General features: G+C 45.5%; 14 non-coding genes and 1 pseudogene across 14 annotated transcripts; all 15 read right to left on the bottom strand.

The window, feature by feature from the left end:
* Positions 1–1,893: 1,893 nt before the first annotated feature.
* Positions 1,894–2,084, bottom strand: LOC141230936 (U2 spliceosomal RNA). The gene has a single exon (XR_012297382.1). It is a non-coding gene; the product is annotated as a U2 spliceosomal RNA (small nuclear RNA).
* A 1,118-nt stretch (positions 2,085–3,202) lies between these two features.
* LOC141230615 (U2 spliceosomal RNA) lies at positions 3,203–3,393 on the bottom strand. Its single transcript, XR_012297071.1, has one exon. It is a non-coding gene; the product is annotated as a U2 spliceosomal RNA (small nuclear RNA).
* Positions 3,394–4,508: 1,115 nt separating this feature from the next.
* Positions 4,509–4,699, bottom strand: LOC141230236 (U2 spliceosomal RNA). The gene has a single exon (XR_012296789.1). It is a non-coding gene; the product is annotated as a U2 spliceosomal RNA (small nuclear RNA).
* A 1,115-nt stretch (positions 4,700–5,814) lies between these two features.
* On the bottom strand, positions 5,815–6,005 carry LOC141230613 (U2 spliceosomal RNA). Its single transcript, XR_012297069.1, has one exon. It is a non-coding gene; the product is annotated as a U2 spliceosomal RNA (small nuclear RNA).
* A 1,115-nt stretch (positions 6,006–7,120) lies between these two features.
* LOC141230612 (U2 spliceosomal RNA) lies at positions 7,121–7,311 on the bottom strand. Its single transcript, XR_012297068.1, has one exon. It is a non-coding gene; the product is annotated as a U2 spliceosomal RNA (small nuclear RNA).
* A 1,115-nt stretch (positions 7,312–8,426) lies between these two features.
* On the bottom strand, positions 8,427–8,617 carry LOC141230611 (U2 spliceosomal RNA). The gene has a single exon (XR_012297067.1). It is a non-coding gene; the product is annotated as a U2 spliceosomal RNA (small nuclear RNA).
* Positions 8,618–9,732: 1,115 nt separating this feature from the next.
* Positions 9,733–9,923, bottom strand: LOC141230610 (U2 spliceosomal RNA). The gene has a single exon (XR_012297066.1). It is a non-coding gene; the product is annotated as a U2 spliceosomal RNA (small nuclear RNA).
* A 1,115-nt stretch (positions 9,924–11,038) lies between these two features.
* On the bottom strand, positions 11,039–11,229 carry LOC141230609 (U2 spliceosomal RNA). The gene has a single exon (XR_012297065.1). It is a non-coding gene; the product is annotated as a U2 spliceosomal RNA (small nuclear RNA).
* A 1,115-nt stretch (positions 11,230–12,344) lies between these two features.
* LOC141230607 (U2 spliceosomal RNA) lies at positions 12,345–12,535 on the bottom strand. Its single transcript, XR_012297064.1, has one exon. It is a non-coding gene; the product is annotated as a U2 spliceosomal RNA (small nuclear RNA).
* A 1,114-nt stretch (positions 12,536–13,649) lies between these two features.
* LOC141230606 (U2 spliceosomal RNA) lies at positions 13,650–13,840 on the bottom strand. The gene has a single exon (XR_012297063.1). It is a non-coding gene; the product is annotated as a U2 spliceosomal RNA (small nuclear RNA).
* A 1,115-nt stretch (positions 13,841–14,955) lies between these two features.
* On the bottom strand, positions 14,956–15,144 carry LOC141230378 (U2 spliceosomal RNA). Its single transcript, XR_012296903.1, has one exon. It is a non-coding gene; the product is annotated as a U2 spliceosomal RNA (small nuclear RNA).
* Positions 15,145–15,942: 798 nt separating this feature from the next.
* Positions 15,943–16,034, bottom strand: LOC141230435 (U2 spliceosomal RNA; annotated as a pseudogene).
* A 1,115-nt stretch (positions 16,035–17,149) lies between these two features.
* LOC141230605 (U2 spliceosomal RNA) lies at positions 17,150–17,340 on the bottom strand. The gene has a single exon (XR_012297062.1). It is a non-coding gene; the product is annotated as a U2 spliceosomal RNA (small nuclear RNA).
* A 1,115-nt stretch (positions 17,341–18,455) lies between these two features.
* On the bottom strand, positions 18,456–18,646 carry LOC141230604 (U2 spliceosomal RNA). The gene has a single exon (XR_012297061.1). It is a non-coding gene; the product is annotated as a U2 spliceosomal RNA (small nuclear RNA).
* A 1,115-nt stretch (positions 18,647–19,761) lies between these two features.
* On the bottom strand, positions 19,762–19,952 carry LOC141230603 (U2 spliceosomal RNA). Its single transcript, XR_012297060.1, has one exon. It is a non-coding gene; the product is annotated as a U2 spliceosomal RNA (small nuclear RNA).
* Positions 19,953–20,079: the final 127 nt, after the last annotated feature.

Raw genomic sequence — 20,079 nt, 5'->3', positions numbered from 1 at the left:
GAAGAGGTAGCCATGGTCTCTTCCCAGCACCACTGTGGAGGGGGGGTGCATAAGGCCTTCTACACCCCCAGGGTCAAGTCTGAAGCGTACCATAAAGCGTCGTTTCCCATTCCAGAAACCGCTCCGACCTTTGACGTTCCCCGTAAATCTGACAGATGTACAATATCTGCTCAGAAAAAGCTCAATATCATCTGTGGACACATGGGGGTTAAACATGTATACCACAAGGGGAACGTCAACTCCGCCATATAGACCCGTAAAAATCACTCCGTCCAACAGCTTGCTGTTGCGGTGGCCCTTAACGCATTCGTAAAAGTGCTGGCAGGCAACCTTGGTCGAGAACGTGAGAATATATGTACTCTGCCCCTTCTCCTGCAGGCAGTAAACATCATGATCTTTCACGTTCAACAGATCTCTCAAAATCTGTACATAGAACTCACGGGGGTTGTCATATCCGACATGGTTTGCTGGAACCTCGATACGCACCGAGTTCCTGATCTGGCCGGAGCCAGTGGAAAATTGAAATGAACAAGGCATCTCACCAAAGTGGCAAAGGCTTACCGTCACTACGGGCTCGGCCTTTCGCCTGGGGATCGCAACTTGTTGCCCGGGGACTAAGCCAGCTCCCTAATAGCAGCAGGGGGGTGAAGTCCCACCAAAAGGTGAGACGATCCCCCCAGGCCAAGGAGCCGGGTACCCCGGGCACCTCTCAGCCAAGACCAAGGCAGCAACCGTTAGATCACTGCACCTGATCTCAGCCAAAAGGCCGAGAAGCGATAACCAGAATTGGTTTCAAACTACGGAGCCACCCAAGGATCCTGAAAAGTCCATTTGTGGAGATGAGCTCCTGGACTCCCGTTAAGAAGACATGTTGTCAACCTCTAGATCCCTTACATGCCTGCACTTTTCGGCTTGCTGCTGCTGCAATCCACGCGTTTTAGATCTGCATAACTCCACCTCTTTAAACACAGCACCTTCACCCCCTGCTGTTCCCACCCGCCTCAACACCGTTGGAAGGGAGGAGAACCAATTAAGGCGGGGGGTGGGGTGGAACGAGCAGCTGTCTACCCTTAGCAGGAGGGCTCCTGATTACATACCTCTCCTGCTGCTGCTGCTGCTGGCTGTCCAGCAGCAGACTGAAGGTGGCTGCTGCTGTGCACAGGTATATAAAGGCTCAGAGCCTATTATGACACGCGCAGCCAGCGTTCCATTGCCACATTCCATCTACTGCAGGCAGGATACCTGGCTGGCTGAATGTCGCTGAGAAGCTCACAGAGACCGCCATAAGCAACAGTTTAACAGAATGCCACAGACTAATCAACCAAACTTTTTGGGTTGGGTTCTCTTTTATAGTCTGCAGGCATTAAATGAAAGAAGTCAGTGTTCCAGCAGAAGGAGACAACGTTTCAGAAAAGGCATTGTAGCAAACCAAAAAAGAAATTTTAAGCGCAGCAGAGTAACCAGCGCACATACCTGTTAGCTCAGGTGAGTTTAAAAGGCTGCTGTTGATAACAAGGGCATTTGCTAAATAGATGGTGTGTGTGCAACAATATACTGAAAGGTCAATTATATTGTGCAGCTTATCTCACCACCTGTAGTTATTTAGGTGAAAGCTCCAAAATGCTTGCCTAATATGTCTGTTTATCCAAAAGGAAGTAAAAAGGGAGAGCTAGAAAGATAGCATTGCATCACATTACATGGCAATGCAATGCACAGTTGCTGAAGTTGAACCAAAATGAGCTTGTAATCTGGCTTCTGCAACTTTGAACATGAAAAATCCAATGAGGAGAAGAAAAGCAAAGCCAAAGAGTCCATCCCAAAATCCGACAAACAAGCAAAATGAACAAAAAACATTGAATTCAATTCTTTCTGATTTTAGAAACTGCATTAAAGAAGGGGTGCACCGGTCCTGGAGATACTGCAATACCAGGTCAATGCATGGAGTGGACAGAGCAAGCTCTTTTTCCATCTCCCTGTTCTAAAAATCCATTTAATATATGGTCCCCAGATAGGGGACGTATCAGATATTAAACTGATAAGAACAGATACTACACTTGATCTTAGCCAAAAGGCCGAGAAGCGATAACCAGAATTGGTTTCAAACTACGGAGCCACCCAAGGATCCTGAAAAGTCCATTTGTGGAGATGAGCTCCTGGACTCCCGTTAAGAAGACATGTTGTCAACCTTTAGATCCCTTACATGCCTGCACTTTTCGGCTTGCTGCTGCTGCAATCCACGCGTTTTAGATCTGCATAACTCCACCTCTTTAAACACAGCACCTTCACCCCCTGCTGTTCCCACCCGCCTCAACACCGTTGGAAGGGAGGAGAACCAATTAAGGCGGGGGGTGGGGTGGAACGAGCAGCTGTCTACCCTTAGCAGGAGGGCTCCTGATTACATACCTCTCCTGCTGCTGCTGCTGCTGCTGGCTGTCCAGCAGCAGACTGAAGGTGGCTGCTGCTGTGCACAGGTATATAAAGGCTCAGAGCCTATTATGACACGCGCAGCCAGCGTTCCATTGCCACATTCCATCTACTGCAGGCAGGATACCTGGCTGGCTGAATGTCGCTGAGAAGCTCACAGAGACCGCCATAAGCAACAGTTTAACAGAATGCCACAGACTAATCAACCAAACTTTTTGGGTTGGGTTCTCTTTTATAGTCTGCAGGCATTAAATGAAAGAAGTCAGTGTTCCAGCAGAAGGAGACAACGTTTCAGAAAAGGCATTGTAGCAAACCAAAAAAGAAATTTTAAGCGCAGCAGAGTAACCAGCGCACATACCTGTTAGCTCAGGTGAGTTTAAAAGGCTGCTGTTGATAACAAGGGCATTTGCTAAATAGATGGTGTGTGTGCAACAATATACTGAAAGGTCAATTATATTGTGCAGCTTATCTCACCACCTGTAGTTATTTAGGTGAAAGCTCCAAAATGCTTGCCTAATATGTCTGTTTATCCAAAAGGAAGTAAAAAGGGAGAGCTAGAAAGATAGCATTGCATCACATTACATGGCAATGCAATGCACAGTTGCTGAAGTTGAACCAAAATGAGCTTGTAATCTGGCTTCTGCAACTTTGAACATGAAAAATCCAATGAGGAGAAGAAAAGCAAAGCCAAAGAGTCCATCCCAAAATCCGACAAACAAGCAAAATGAACAAAAAACATTGAATTCAGTTCTTTCTGATTTTAGAAACTGCATTAAAGAAGGGGTGCACCGGTCCTGGAGATACTGCAATACCAGGTCAATGCGTGGAGTGGACAGAGCAAGCTCTTTTTCCATCTCCCTGTTCTAAAAATCCATTTAATATATGGTCCCCAGATAGGGGACGTATCAGATATTAAACTGATAAGAACAGATACTACACTTGATCTTAGCCAAAAGGCCGAGAAGCGATAACCAGAATTGGTTTCAAACTACGGAGCCACCCAAGGATCCTGAAAAGTCCATTTGTGGAGATGAGCTCCTGGACTCCCGTTAAGAAGACATGTTGTCAACCTCTAGATCCCTTACATGCCTGCACTTTTCGGCTTGCTGCTGCTGCAATCCACGCGTTTTAGATCTGCATAACTCCACCTCTTTAAACACAGCACCTTCACCCCCTGCTGTTCCCACCCGCCTCAACACCGTTGGAAGGGAGGAGAACCAATTAAGGCGGGGGGTGGGGTGGAACGAGCAGCTGTCTACCCTTAGCAGGAGGGCTCCTGATTACATACCTCTCCTGCTGCTGCTGCTGCTGGCTGTCCAGCAGCAGACTGAAGGTGGCTGCTGCTGTGCACAGGTATATAAAGGCTCAGAGCCTATTATGACACGCGCAGCCAGCGTTCCATTGCCACATTCCATCTACTGCAGGCAGGATACCTGGCTGGCTGAATGTCGCTGAGAAGCTCACAGAGACCGCCATAAGCAACAGTTTAACAGAATGCCACAGACTAATCAACCAAACTTTTTGGGTTGGGTTCTCTTTTATAGTCTGCAGGCATTAAATGAAAGAAGTCAGTGTTCCAGCAGAAGGAGACAACGTTTCAGAAAAGGCATTGTAGCAAACCAAAAAAGAAATTTTAAGCGCAGCAGAGTAACCAGCGCACATACCTGTTAGCTCAGGTGAGTTTAAAAGGCTGCTGTTGATAACAAGGGCATTTGCTAAATAGATGGTGTGTGTGCAACAATATACTGAAAGGTCAATTATATTGTGCAGCTTATCTCACCACCTGTAGTTATTTAGGTGAAAGCTCCAAAATGCTTGCCTAATATGTCTGTTTATCCAAAAGGAAGTAAAAAGGGAGAGCTAAAAAGATAGCATTGCATCACATTACATGGCAATGCAATGCACAGTTGCTGAAGTTGAACCAAAATGAGCTTGTAATCTGGCTTCTGCAACTTTGAACATGAAAAATCCAATGAGGAGAAGAAAAGCAAAGCCAAAGAGTCCATCCCAAAATCCGACAAACAAGCAAAATGAACAAAAAACATTGAATTCAATTCTTTCTGATTTTAGAAACTGCATTAAAGAAGGGGTGCACCGGTCCTGGAGATACTGCAATACCAGGTCAATGCGTGGAGTGGACAGAGGAAGCTCTTTTTCCATCTCCCTGTTCTAAAAATCCATTTAATATATGGTCCCCAGATAGGGGACGTATCAGATATTAAACTGATAAGAACAGATACTACACTTGATCTTAGCCAAAAGGCCGAGAAGCGATAACCAGAATTGGTTTCAAACTACGGAGCCACCCAAGGATCCTGAAAAGTCCATTTGTGGAGATGAGCTCCTGGACTCCCGTTAAGAAGACATGTTGTCAACCTCTAGATCCCTTACATGCCTGCACTTTTCGGCTTGCTGCTGCTGCAATCCACGCGTTTTAGATCTGCATAACTCCACCTCTTTAAACACAGCACCTTCACCCCCTGCTGTTCCCACCCGCCTCAACACCGTTGGAAGGGAGGAGAACCAATTAAGGCGGGGGGTGGGGTGGAACGAGCAGCTGTCTACCCTTAGCAGGAGGGCTCCTGATTACATACCTCTCCTGCTGCTGCTGCTGCTGGCTGTCCAGCAGCAGACTGAAGGTGGCTGCTGCTGTGCACAGGTATATAAAGGCTCAGAGCCTATTATGACACGCGCAGCCAGCGTTCCATTGCCACATTCCATCTACTGCAGGCAGGATACCTGGCTGGCTGAATGTCGCGGAGAAGCTCACAGAGACCGCCATAAGCAACAGTTTAACAGAATGCCACAGACTAATCAACCAAACTTTTTGGGTTGGGTTCTCTTTTATAGTCTGCAGGCATTAAATGAAAGAAGTCAGTGTTCCAGCAGAAGGAGACAACGTTTCAGAAAAGGCATTGTAGCAAACCAAAAAAGAAATTTTAAGCGCAGCAGAGTAACCAGCGCACATACCTGTTAGCTCAGGTGAGTTTAAAAGGCTGCTGTTGATAACAAGGGCATTTGCTAAATAGATGGTGTGTGTGCAACAATATACTGAAAGGTCAATTATATTGTGCAGCTTATCTCACCACCTGTAGTTATTTAGGTGAAAGCTCCAAAATGCTTGCCTAATATGTCTGTTTATCCAAAAGGAAGTAAAAAGGGAGAGCTAGAAAGATAGCATTGCATCACATTACATGGCAATGCAATGCACAGTTGCTGAAGTTGAACCAAAATGAGCTTGTAATCTGGCTTCTGCAACTTTGAACATGAAAAATCCAATGAGGAGAAGAAAAGCAAAGCCAAAGAGTCCATCCCAAAATCCGACAAACAAGCAAAATGAACAAAAAACATTGAATTCAATTCTTTCTGATTTTAGAAACTGCATTAAAGAAGGGGTGCACCGGTCCTGGAGATACTGCAATACCAGGTCAATGCGTGGAGTGGACAGAGCAAGCTCTTTTTCCATCTCCCTGTTCTAAAAATCCATTTAATATATGGTCCCCAGATAGGGGACGTATCAGATATTAAACTGATAAGAACAGATACTACACTTGATCTTAGCCAAAAGGCCGAGAAGCGATAACCAGAATTGGTTTCAAACTACGGAGCCACCCAAGGATCCTGAAAAGTCCATTTGTGGAGATGAGCTCCTGGACTCCCGTTAAGAAGACATGTTGTCAACCTCTAGATCCCTTACATGCCTGCACTTTTCGGCTTGCTGCTGCTGCAATCCACGCGTTTTAGATCTGCATAACTCCACCTCTTTAAACACAGCACCTTCACCCCCTGCTGTTCCCACCCGCCTCAACACCGTTGGAAGGGAGGAGAACCAATTAAGGCGGGGGGTGGGGTGGAACGAGCAGCTGTCTACCCTTAGCAGGAGGGCTCCTGATTACATACCTCTCCTGCTGCTGCTGCTGCTGGCTGTCCAGCAGCAGACTGAAGGTGGCTGCTGCTGTGCACAGGTATATAAAGGCTCAGAGCCTATTATGACACGCGCAGCCAGCGTTCCATTGCCACATTCCATCTACTGCAGGCAGGATACCTGGCTGGCTGAATGTCGCTGAGAAGCTCACAGAGACCGCCATAAGCAACAGTTTAACAGAATGCCACAGACTAATCAACCAAACTTTTTGGGTTGGGTTCTCTTTTATAGTCTGCAGGCATTAAATGAAAGAAGTCAGTGTTCCAGCAGAAGGAGACAACGTTTCAGAAAAGGCATTGTAGCAAACCAAAAAAGAAATTTTAAGCGCAGCAGAGTAACCAGCGCACATACCTGTTAGCTCAGGTGAGTTTAAAAGGCTGCTGTTGATAACAAGGGCATTTGCTAAATAGATGGTGTGTGTGCAACAATATACTGAAAGGTCAATTATATTGTGCAGCTTATCTCACCACCTGTAGTTATTTAGGTGAAAGCTCCAAAATGCTTGCCTAATATGTCTGTTTATCCAAAAGGAAGTAAAAAGGGAGAGCTAGAAAGATAGCATTGCATCACATTACATGGCAATGCAATGCACAGTTGCTGACGTTGAACCAAAATGAGCTTGTAATCTGGCTTCTGCAACTTTGAACATGAAAAATCCAATGCGGAGAAGAAAAGCAAAGCCAAAGAGTCCATCCCAAAATCCGACAAACAAGCAAAATGAACAAAAAACATTGAATTCAATTCTTTCTGATTTTAGAAACTGCATTAAAGAAGGGGTGCACCGGTCCTGGAGATACTGCAATACCAGGTCAATGCGTGGAGTGGACAGAGCAAGCTCTTTTTCCATCTCCCTGTTCTAAAAATCCATTTAATATATGGTCCCCAGATAGGGGACGTATCAGATATTAAACTGATAAGAACAGATACTACACTTGATCTTAGCCAAAAGGCCGAGAAGCGATAACCAGAATTGGTTTCAAACTACGGAGCCACCCAAGGATCCTGAAAAGTCCATTTGTGGAGATGAGCTCCTGGACTCCCGTTAAGAAGACATGTTGTCAACCTCTAGATCCCTTACATGCCTGCACTTTTCGGCTTGCTGCTGCTGCAATCCACGCGTTTTAGATCTGCATAACTCCACCTCTTTAAACACAGCACCTTCACCCCCTGCTGTTCCCACCCGCCTCAACACCGTTGGAAGGGAGGAGAACCAATTAAGGCGGGGGGTGGGGTGGAACGAGCAGCTGTCTACCCTTAGCAGGAGGGCTCCTGATTACATACCTCTCCTGCTGCTGCTGCTGCTGGCTGTCCAGCAGCAGACTGAAGGTGCCTGCTGCTGTGCACAGGTATATAAAGGCTCAGAGCCTATTATGACACGCGCAGCCAGCGTTCCATTGCCACATTCCATCTACTGCAGGCAGGATACCTGGCTGGCTGAATGTCGCTGAGAAGCTCACAGAGACCGCCATAAGCAACAGTTTAACAGAATGCCACAGACTAATCAACCAAACTTTTTGGGTTGGGTTCTCTTTTATAGTCTGCAGGCATTAAATTAAAGAAGTCAGTGTTCCAGCAGAAGGAGACAACGTTTCAGAAAAGGCATTGTAGCAAACCAAAAAAGAAATTTTAAGCGCAGCAGAGTAACCAGCACACATACCTGTTAGCTCAGGTGAGTTTAAAAGGCTGCTGTTGATAACAAGGGCATTTGCTAAATAGATGGTGTGTGTGCAACAATATACTGAAAGGTCAATTATATTGTGCAGCTTATCTCACCACCTGTAGTTATTTAGGTGAAAGCTCCAAAATGCTTGCCTAATATGTCTGTTTATCCAAAAGGAAGTAAAAAGGGAGAGCTAGAAAGATAGCATTGCATCACATTACATGGCAATGCAATGCACAGTTGCTGAAGTTGAACCAAAATGAGCTTGTAATCTGGCTTCTGCAACTTTGAACATGAAAAATCCAATGAGGAGAAGAAAAGCAAAGCCAAAGAGTCCATCCCAAAATCCGACAAACAAGCAAAATGAACAAAAAACATTGAATTCAATTCTTTCTGATTTTAGAAACTGCATTAAAGAAGGGGTGCACCGGTCCTGGAGATACTGCAATACCAGGTCAATGCGTGGAGTGGACAGAGCAAGCTCTTTTTCCATCTCCCTGTTCTAAAAATCCATTTAATATATGGTCCCCAGATAGGGGACGTATCAGATATTAAACTGATAAGAACAGATACTACACTTGATCTTAGCCAAAAGGCCGAGAAGCGATAACCAGAATTGGTTTCAAACTACGGAGCCACCCAAGGATCCTGAAAAGTCCATTTGTGGAGATGAGCTCCTGGACTCCCGTTAAGAAGACATGTTGTCAACCTCTAGATCCCTTACATGCCTGCACTTTTCGGCTTGCTGCTGCTGCAATCCACGCGTTTTAGATCTGCATAACTCCACCTCTTTAAACACAGCACCTTCACCCCCTGCTGTTCCCACCCGCCTCAACACCGTTGGAAGGGAGGAGAACCAATTAAGGCGGGGGGTGGGGTGGAACGAGCAGCTGTCTACCCTTAGCAGGAGGGCTCCTGATTACATACCTCTCCTGCTGCTGCTGCTGCTGGCTGTCCAGCAGCAGACTGAAGGTGGCTGCTGCTGTGCACAGGTATATAAAGGCTCAGAGCCTATTATGACACGCGCAGCCAGCGTTCCATTGCCACATTCCATCTACTGCAGGCAGGATACCTGGCTGGCTGAATGTCGCTGAGAAGCTCACAGAGACCGCCATAAGCAACAGTTTAACAGAATGCCACAGACTAATCAACCAAACTTTTTGGGTTGGGTTCTCTTTTATAGTCTGCAGGCATTAAATGAAAGAAGTCAGTGTTCCAGCAGAAGGAGACAACGTTTCAGAAAAGGCATTGTAGCAAACCAAAAAAGAAATTTTAAGCGCAGCAGAGTAACCAGCGCACATACCTGTTAGCTCAGGTGAGTTTAAAAGGCTGCTGTTGATAACAAGGGCATTTGCTAAATAGATGGTGTGTGTGCAACAATATACTGAAAGGTCAATTATATTGTGCAGCTTATCTCACCACCTGTAGTTATTTAGGTGAAAGCTCCAAAATGCTTGCCTAATATGTCTGTTTATCCAAAAGGAAGTAAAAAGGGAGAGCTAGAAAGATAGCATTGCATCACATTACATGGCAATGCAATGCACAGTTGCTGAAGTTGAACCAAAATGAGCTTGTAATCTGGCTTCTGCAACTTTGAACATGAAAAATCCAATGAGGAGAAGAAAAGCAAAGCCAAAGAGTCCATCCCAAAATCCGACAAACAAGCAAAATGAACATAAAACATTGAATTCAATTCTTTCTGATTTTAGAAACTGCATTAAAGAAGGGGTGCACCGGTCCTGGAGATACTGCAATACCAGGTCAATGCGTGGAGTGGACAGAGCAAGCTCTTTTTCCATCTCCCTGTTCTAAAAATCCATTTAATATATGGTCCCCAGATAGGGGACGTATCAGATATTAAACTGATAAGAACAGATACTACACTTGATCTTAGCCAAAAGGCCGAGAAGCGATAACCAGAATTGGTTTCAAACTACGGAGCCACCCAAGGATCCTGAAAAGTCCATTTGTGGAGATGAGCTCCTGGACTCCCGTTAAGAAGACATGTTGTCAACCTCTAGATCCCTTACATGCCTGCACTTTTCGGCTTGCTGCTGCTGCAATCCACGCGTTTTAGATCTGCATAACTCCACCTCTTTAAACACAGCACCTTCACCCCCTGCTGTTCCCACCCGCCTCAACACCGTTGGAAGGGAGGAGAACCAATTAAGGCGGGGGGTGGGGTGGAACGAGCAGCTGTCTACCCTTAGCAGGAGGGCTCCTGATTACATACCTCTCCTGCTGCTGCTGCTGCTGGCTGTCCAGCAGCAGACTGAAGGTGGCTGCTGCTGTGCACAGGTATATAAAGGCTCAGAGCCTATTATGACACGCGCAGCCAGCGTTCCATTGCCACATTCCATCTACTGCAGGCAGGATACCTGGCTGGCTGAATGTCGCTGAGAAGCTCACAGAGACCGCCATAAGCAACAGTTTAACAGAATGCCACAGACTAATCAACCAAACTTTTTGGGTTGGGTTCTCTTTTATAGTCTGCAGGCATTAAATGAAAGAAGTCAGTGTTCCAGCAGAAGGAGACAACGTTTCAGAAAAGGCATTGTAGCAAACCAAAAAAGAAATTTTAAGCGCAGCAGAGTAACCAGCGCACATACCTGTTAGCTCAGGTGAGTTTAAAAGGCTGCTGTTGATAACAAGGGCATTTGCTAAATAGATGGTGTGTGTGCAACAATATACTGAAAGGTCAATTATATTGTGCAGCTTATCTCACCACCTGTAGTTATTTAGGTGAAAGCTCCAAAATGCTTGCCTAATATGTCTGTTTATCCAAAAGGAAGTAAAAAGGGAGAGCTAGAAAGATAGCATTGCATCACATTACATGGCAATGCAATGCACAGTTGCTGAAGTTGAACCAAAATGACCTTGTAATCTGGCTTCTGCAACTTTGAACATGAAAAATCCAATGAGGAGAAGAAAAGCAAAGCCAAAGAGTCCATCCCAAAATCCGACAAACAAGCAAAATGAACAAAAAACATTGAATTCAATTCTTTCTGATTTTAGAAACTGCATTAAAGAAGGGGTGCACCGGTCCTGGAGATACTGCAATACCAGGTCAATGCGTGGAGTGGACAGAGCAAGCTCTTTTTCCATCTCCCTGTTCTAAAAATCCATTTAATATATGGTCCCCAGATAGGGGACGTATCAGATATTAAACTGATAAGAACAGATACTACACTTGATCTTAGCCAAAAGGCCGAGAAGCGATAACCAGAATTGGTTTCAAACTACGGAGCCACCCAAGGATCCTGAAAAGTCCATTTGTGGAGATGAGCTCCTGGACTCCCGTTAAGAAGACATGTTGTCAACCTCTAGATCCCTTACATGCCTGCACTTTTCGGCTTGCTGCTGCTGCAATCCACGCATTTTAGATCTGCATAACTCCACCTCTTTAAACACAGCACCTTCACCCCCTGCTGTTCCCACCCGCCTCAACACCGTTGGAAGGGAGGAGAACCAATTAAGGCGGGGGGTGGGGTGGAACGAGCAGCTGTCTACCCTTAGCAGGAGGGCTCCTGATTACATACCTCTCCTGCTGCTGCTGCTGCTGGCTGTCCAGCAGCAGACTGAAGGTGGCTGCTGCTGTGCACAGGTATATAAAGGCTCAGAGCCTATTATGACACGCGCAGCCAGCGTTCCATTGCCACATTCCATCTACTGCAGGCAGGATACCTGGCTGGCTGAATGTCGCTGAGAAGCTCACAGAGACCGCCATAAGCAACAGTTTAACAGAATGCCACAGACTAATCAACCAAACTTTTTGGGTTGGGTTCTCTTTTATAGTCTGCAGGCATTAAATGAAAGAAGTCAGTGTTCCAGCAGAAGGAGACAACGTTTCAGAAAAGGCATTGTAGCAAACCAAAAAAGAAATTTTAAGCGCAGCAGAGTAACCAGCGCACATACCTGTTAGCTCAGGTGAGTTTAAAAGGCTGCTGTTGATAACAAGGGCATTTGCTAAATAGATGGTGTGTGTGCAACAATATACTGAAAGGTCAATTATATTGTGCAGCTTATCTCACCACCTGTAGTTATTTAGGTGAAAGCTCCAAAATGCTTGCCTAATATGTCTGTTTATCCAAAAGGAAGTAAAAAGGGAGAGCTAGAAAGATAGCATTGCATCACATTACATGGCAATGCAATGCACAGTTGCTGAAGTTGAACCAAAATGAGCTTGTAATCTGGCTTCTGCAACTTTGAACATGAAAAATCCAATGAGGAGAAGAAAAGCAAAGCCAAAGAGTCCATCCCAAAATCCGACAAACAAGCAAAATGAACATAAAACATTGAATTCAATTCTTTCTGATTTTAGAAACTGCATTAAAGAAGGGGTGCACCGGTCCTGGAGATACTGCAATACCAGGTCAATGCGTGGAGTGGACAGAGCAAGCTCTTTTTCCATCTCCCTGTTCTAAAAATCCATTTAATATATGGTCCCCAGATAGGGGACGTATCAGATATTAAACTGATAAGAACAGATACTACACTTGATCTTAGCCAAAAGGCCGAGAAGCGATAACCAGAATTGGTTTCAAACTACGGAGCCACCCAAGGATCCTGAAAAGTCCATTTGTGGAGATGAGCTCCTGGACTCCCGTTAAGAAGACATGTTGTCAACCTCTAGATCCCTTACATGCCTGCACTTTTCGGCTTGCTGCTGCTGCAATCCACGCGTTTTAGATCTGCATAACTCCACCTCTTTAAACACAGCACCTTCACCCCCTGCTGTTCCCACCCGCCTCAACACCGTTGGAAGGGAGGAGAACCAATTAAGGCGGGGGGTGGGGTGGAACGAGCAGCTGTCTACCCTTAGCAGGAGGGCTCCTGATTACATACCTCTCCTGCTGCTGCTGCTGCTGGCTGTCCAGCAGCAGACTGAAGGTGCCTGCTGCTGTGCACAGGTATATAAAGGCTCAGAGCCTATTATGACATGCGCAGCCAGCGTTCCATTGCCACATTCCATCTACTGCAGGCAGGATACCTGGCTGGCTGAATGTCGCTGAGAAGCTCACAGAGACCGCCATAAGCAACAGTTTAACAGAATGCCACAGACTAATCAACCAAACTTTTTGGGTTGGGTTCTCTTTTATAGTCTGCAGGCATTAAATGAAAGAAGTCAGTGTTCCAGCAGAAGGAGACAACGTTTCAGAAAAGGCATTGTAGCAAACCAAAAAAGAAATTTTAAGCGCAGCAGAGTAACCAGCGCACATACCTGTTAGCTCAGGTGAGTTTAAAAGGCTGCTGTTGATAACAAGGGCATTTGCTAAATAGATGGTGTGTGTGCAACAATATACTGAAAGGTCAATTATATTGTGCAGCTTATCTCACCACCTGTAGTTATTTAGGGAAAGCTCCAAAATGCTTGCCTAATATGTCTGTTTATCCAAAAGGAAGTAAAAAGGGAGAGCTAGAAAGATAGCATTGCATCACATTACATGGCAATGCAATGCACAGTTGCTGAAGTTGAACCAAAATGAGCTTGTAATCTGGCTTCTGCAACTTTGAACATGAAAAATCCAATGAGGAGAAGAAAAGCAAAGCCAAAGAGTCCATCCCAAAATCCGACAAACAAGCAAAATGAACAAAAAACATTGAATTCAATTCTTTCTGATTTTAGAAACTGCATTAAAGAAGGGGTGCACCGGTCCTGGAGATACTGCAATACCAGGTCAATGCGTGGAGTGGACAGAGCAAGCTCTTTTTCCATCTCCCTGTTCTAAAAATCCATTTAATATATGGTCCCCAGATAGGGGACGTATCAGATATTAAACTGATAAGAACAGATACTACACTTGATCTTAGCCAAAAGGCCGAGAAGCGATAACCAGAATTGGTTTCAAACTACGGAGCCACCCAAGGATCCTGAAAAGTCCATTTGTGGAGATGAGCTCCTGGACTCCCGTTAAGAAGATATGTTGTCAACCTCTAGATCCCTTACATGCCTGCACTTTTCGGCTTGCTGCTGCTGCAATCCACGCGTTTTAGATCTGCATAACTCCACCTCTTTAAACACAGCACCTTCACCCCCTGCTGTTCCCACCCGCCTCAACACCGTTGGAAGGGAGGAGAACCAATTAAGGCGGGGGGTGGGGTGGAACGAGCAGCTGTCTACCCTTAGCAGGAGGGCTCCTGATTACATACCTCTCCTGCTGCTGCTGCTGCTGGCTGTCCAGCAGCAGACTGAAGGTGGCTGCTGCTGTGCACAGGTATATAAAGGCTCAGAGCCTATTATGACACGCGCAGCCAGCGTTCCATTGCCACATTCCATCTACTGCAGGCAGGATACCTGGCTGGCTGAATGTCGCTGAGAAGCTCACAGAGACCGCCATAAGCAACAGTTTAACAGAATGCCACAGACTAATCAACCAAACTTTTTGGGTTGGGTTCTCTTTTATAGTCTGCAGGCATTAAATCAAAGAAGTCAGTGTTCCAGCAGAAGGAGACAACGTTTCAGAAAAGGCATTGTAGCAAACCAAAAAAGAAATTTTAAGCGCAGCAGAGTAACCAGCGCACATACCTGTTAGCTCAGGTGAGTTTAAAAGGCTGCTGTTGATAACAAGGGCATTTGCTAAATAGATGGTGTGTGTGCAACAATATACTGAAAGGTCAATTATATTGTGCAGCTTATCTCACCACCTGTAGTTATTTAGGTGAAAGCTCCAAAATGCTTGCCTAATATGTCTGTTTATCCAAAAGGAAGTAAAAAGGGAGAGCTAGAAAGATAGCATTGCATCACATTACATGGCAATGCAATGCACAGTTGCTGAAGTTGAACCAAAATGAGCTTGTAATCTGGCTTCTGCAACTTTGAACATGAAAAATCCAATGAGGAGAAGAAAAACAAAGCCAAAGAGTCCATCCCAAAATCCGACAAACAAGCAAAATGAACAAAAAACATTGAATTCAATTCTTTCTGATTTTAGAAACTGCATTAAAGAAGGGGTGCACCGGTCCTGGAGATACTGCAATACCAGGTCAATGCGTGGAGTGGACAGAGCAAGCTCTTTTTCCATCTCCCTGTTCTAAAAATCCATTTAATATATGGTCCCCAGATAGGGGACGTATCAGATATTAAACTGATAAGAACAGATTTTTTTTTTTTTTTTTTTTTTATCGAAAGCCCGAATTCGTGTACAAAACCCGAGTGCGCTTAAAAAAGTGACAAGTGCCACAAAAAAAGTGCACTAGGATGCTGGTCTTCTTGAAACCCTCTCCAAAAGGAGAAGGGTCCCCCAAACCATTCCCCGTCCCTCCGAGCCAGAAGGCCACAGCGAGGAACAGGGACAAATAGCCACCTCCAGCCGGAGCCAGAGGCGACACAATCTTACCCCCAATACCTGCCCGAGTTCTCACCCGAGCAAGGCACTGGGAGCCAAAGACTGTGCTCCCCTCCCGGAAGAGGGGAGCCAACAACGCTCTCCTCCCGAAAGAGGAGAGCCAGGGGGGTTCAGGGGGGAGCGGAACCTGATGGCCACACACTCCCCCCCTAGACCTGCCAAGAGAGGAACCCGTAAGGGAACCGCATCCCGACAAAATCCTAGTAAGGACGTGGACACACGTGAAAAAGTGGACACACAGTGACAAAAAAAAATAAAATAAATAGTGAAGGTTTCACAGTATAATACTGCCCGGACCTTCGACCGGGAATTGAAAAATTCCCCATCCTAAGGCCAGAAGGCCCGGAATAAGGGTGTGTGTGAAGAAAGAAATATTGAAGTGCTAGTGCAAATGTGCCATAAACTCAAGTGGGGTTCCCAATCCCAGTGAGTTAAGGCACCCCAGGGTCACCACTCCTGGGGCACTTCACACTTCGGGCTTTCGATCTTCCCCGGCCCAATGGCGTCGATCCTGGGGGGCCATGCTTTCCACCAGATGACTATATTAGCCACCTGGCGTACTAACAAGCGCCTAAACCCCAGTGTGCATAATGTATCAATCTACTAGGGCGGCCAACATCCAAAACCGCCTTTTCGAAAGATACTACACTTGATCTTAGCCAAAAGGCCGAGAAGCGATAACCAGAATTGGTTTCAAACTACGGAGCCACCCAAGGATCCTGAAAAGTCCATTTGTGGAGATGAGCTCCTGGACTCCCGTTAAGAAGACATGTTGTCAACCTCTAGATCCCTTACATGCCTGCACTTTTCGGCTTGCTGCTGCTGCAATCCACGCGTTTTAGATCTGCATAACTCCACCTCTTTAAACACAGCACCTTCACCCCCTGCTGTTCCCACCCGCCTCAACACCGTTGGAAGGGAGGAGAACCAATTAAGGCGGGGGGTGGGGTGGAACGAGCAGCTGTCTACCCTTAGCAGGAGGGCTCCTGATTACATACCTCTCCTGCTGCTGCTGCTGCTGGCTGTCCAGCAGCAGACTGAAGGTGGCTGCTGCTGTGCACAGGTATATAAAGGCTCAGAGCCTATTATGACACGCGCAGCCAGCGTTCCATTGCCACATTCCATCTACTGCAGGCAGGATACCTGGCTGGCTGAATGTCGCTGAGAAGCTCACAGAGACCGCCATAAGCAACAGTTTAACAGAATGCCACAGACTAATCAACCAAACTTTTTGGGTTGGGTTCTCTTTTATAGTCTGCAGGCATTAAATGAAAGAAGTCAGTGTTCCAGCAGAAGGAGACAACGTTTCAGAAAAGGCATTGTAGCAAACCAAAAAAGAAATTTTAAGCGCAGCAGAGTAACCAGCGCACATACCTGTTAGCTCAGGTGAGTTTAAAAGGCTGCTGTTGATAACAAGGGCATTTGCTAAATAGATGGTGTGTGTGCAACAATATACTGAAAGGTCAATTATATTGTGCAGCTTATCTCACCACCTGTAGTTATTTAGGTGAAAGCTCCAAAATGCTTGCCTAATATGTCTGTTTATCCAAAAGGAAGTAAAAAGGGAGAGCTAGAAAGATAGCATTGCATCACATTACATGGCAATGCAATGCACAGTTGCTGAAGTTGAACCAAAATGAGCTTGTAATCTGGCTTCTGCAACTTTGAACATGAAAAATCCAATGAGGAGAAGAAAAGCAAAGCCAAAGAGTCCATCCCAAAATCCGACAAACAAGCAAAATGAACAAAAAACATTGAATTCAATTCTTTCTGATTTTAGAAACTGCATTAAAGAAGGGGTGCACCGGTCCTGGAGATACTGCAATACCAGGTCAATGCGTGGAGTGGACAGAGCAAGCTCTTTTTCCATCTCCCTGTTCTAAAAATCCATTTAATATATGGTCCCCAGATAGGGGACGTATCAGATATTAAACTGATAAGAACAGATACTACACTTGATCTTAGCCAAAAGGCCGAGAAGCGATAACCAGAATTGGTTTCAAACTACGGAGCCACCCAAGGATCCTGAAAAGTCCATTTGTGGAGATGAGCTCCTGGACTCCCGTTAAGAAGACATGTTGTCAACCTCTAGATCCCTTACATGCCTGCACTTTTCGGCTTGCTGCTGCTGCAATCCACGCGTTTTAGATCTGCATAACTCCACCTCTTTAAACACAGCACCTTCACCCCCTGCTGTTCCCACCCGCCTCAACACCGTTGGAAGGGAGGAGAACCAATTAAGGCGGGGGGTGGGGTGGAACGAGCAGCTGTCTACCCTTAGCAGGAGGGCTCCTGATTACATACCTCTCCTGCTGCTGCTGCTGCTGGCTGTCCAGCAGCAGACTGAAGGTGGCTGCTGCTGTGCACAGGTATATAAAGGCTCAGAGCCTATTATGACACGCGCAGCCAGCGTTCCATTGCCACATTCCATCTACTGCAGGCAGGATACCTGGCTGGCTGAATGTCGCTGAGAAGCTCACAGAGACCGCCATAAGCAACAGTTTAACAGAATGCCACAGACTAATCAACCAAACTTTTTGGGTTGGGTTCTCTTTTATAGTCTGCAGGCATTAAATGAAAGAAGTCAGTGTTCCAGCAGAAGGAGACAACGTTTCAGAAAAGGCATTGTAGCAAACCAAAAAAGAAATTTTAAGCGCAGCAGAGTAACCAGCGCACATACCTGTTAGCTCAGGTGAGTTTAAAAGGCTGCTGTTGATAACAAGGGCATTTGCTAAATAGATGGTGTGTGTGCAACAATATACTGAAAGGTCAATTATATTGTGCAGCTTATCTCACCACCTGTAGTTATTTAGGTGAAAGCTCCAAAATGCTTGCCTAATATGTCTGTTTATCCAAAAGGAAGTAAAAAGGGAGAGCTAGAAAGATAGCATTGCATCACATTACATGGCAATGCAATGCACAGTTGCTGAAGTTGAACCAAAATGAGCTTGTAATCTGGCTTCTGCAACTTTGAACATGAAAAATCCAATGAGGAGAAGAAAAGCAAAGCCAAAGAGTCCATCCCAAAATCCGACAAACAAGCAAAATGAACAAAAAACATTGAATTCAATTCTTTCTGATTTTAGAAACTGCATTAAAGAAGGGGTGCACCGGTCCTGGAGATACTGCAATACCAGGTCAATGCGTGGAGTGGACAGAGCAAGCTCTTTTTCCATCTCCCTGTTCTAAAAATCCATTTAATATATGGTCCCCAGATAGGGGACGTATCAGATATTAAACTGATAAGAACAGATACTACACTTGATCTTAGCCAAAAGGCCGAGAAGCGATAACCAGAATTGGTTTCAAACTACGGAGCCACCAAAGGATCCTGAAAAGTCCATTTGTGGAGATGAGCTCCTGGACTCCCGTTAAGAAGACATGTTGTCAACCTCTAGATCCCTTACATGCCTGCACTTTTCGGCTTGCTGCTGCTGCAATCCACGCGTTTTAGATCTGCATAACTCCACCTCTTTAAACACAGCACCTTCACCCCCTGCTGTTCCCACCCGCCTCAACACCGTTGGAAGGGAGGAGAACCAATTAAGGCGGGGGGTGGGGTGGAACGAGCAGCTGTCTACCCTTAGCAGGAGGGCTCCTGATTACATACCTCTCCTGCTGCTGCTGCTGCTGGCTGTCCAGCAGCAGACTGAAGGTGGCTGCTGCTGTGCACAGGTATATAAAGGCTCAGAGCCTATTATGACACGCGCAGCCAGCGTTCCATTGCCACATTCCATCTACTGCAGGCAGGATACCTGGCTGGCTGAATGTCGCTGAGAAGCTCACAGAGACCGCCATAAGCAACAGTTTAACAGAATGCCACAGACTAATCAACCAAACTTTTTGGGTTGGGTTCTCTTTTATAGTCTGCAGGCATTAAATGAAAGAAGTCAGTGTTCCAGCAGAAGGAGACAACGTTTCAGAAAAGGCATTGTAGCAAACCAAAAAAGAAATTTTAAGCGCAGCAGAGTAACCAGCGCACATACCTGTTAGCTCAGGTGAGTTTAAAAGGCTGCTGTTGATAACAAGGGCATTTGCTAAATAGATGGTGTGTGTGCAACAATATACTGAAAGGTCAATTATATTGTGCAGCTTATCTCACCACCTGTAGTTATTTAGGTGAAAGCTCCAAAATGCTTGCCTAATATGTCTGTTTATCCAAAAGGAAGTAAAAAGGGAGAGCTAGAAAGATAGCATTGCATCACATTACATGGCAATGCAATGCACAGTTGCTGAAGTTGAACCAAAATGAGCTTGTAATCTGGCTTCTGCAACTTTGAACATGAAAAATCCAATGAGGAGAAGAAAAGCAAAGCCAAAGAGTCCATCCCAAAATCCGACAAACAAGCAAAATGAACAAAAAACATTGAATTCAATTCTTTCTGATTTTAGAAACTGCATTAAAGAAGGGGTGCACCGGTCCTGGAGATACTGCAATACCAGGTCAATGCGTGGAGTGGACAGAGCAAGCTCTTTTTCCATCTCCCTGTTCTAAAAATCCATTTAATATATGGTCCCCAGATAGGGGACGTATCAGATATTAAACTGATAAGAACAGATACTACACTTGATCTTAGCCAAAAGGCCGAGAAGCGATAACCAGAATTGGTTTCAAACTACGGAGCCACCAAAGGATCCTGAAAAGTCCATTTGTGGAGATGAGCTCCTGGACTCCCGTTAAGAAGACATGTTGTCAACCTCTAGATCCCTTACATGCCTGCACT

Source organism: Phyllobates terribilis, unplaced genomic scaffold (genome assembly GCF_046119375.1).
Source record: "Phyllobates terribilis strain yellow unplaced genomic scaffold, ASM4611937v1 Scaffold_499__1_contigs__length_1316695, whole genome shotgun sequence".
NCBI classification, from domain to species: Eukaryota; Metazoa; Chordata; class Amphibia; order Anura; family Dendrobatidae; genus Phyllobates; species Phyllobates terribilis.
Note: the sequence above shows the minus strand (reverse complement) of the source record. Positions and strands in the feature narration are given on the sequence as shown.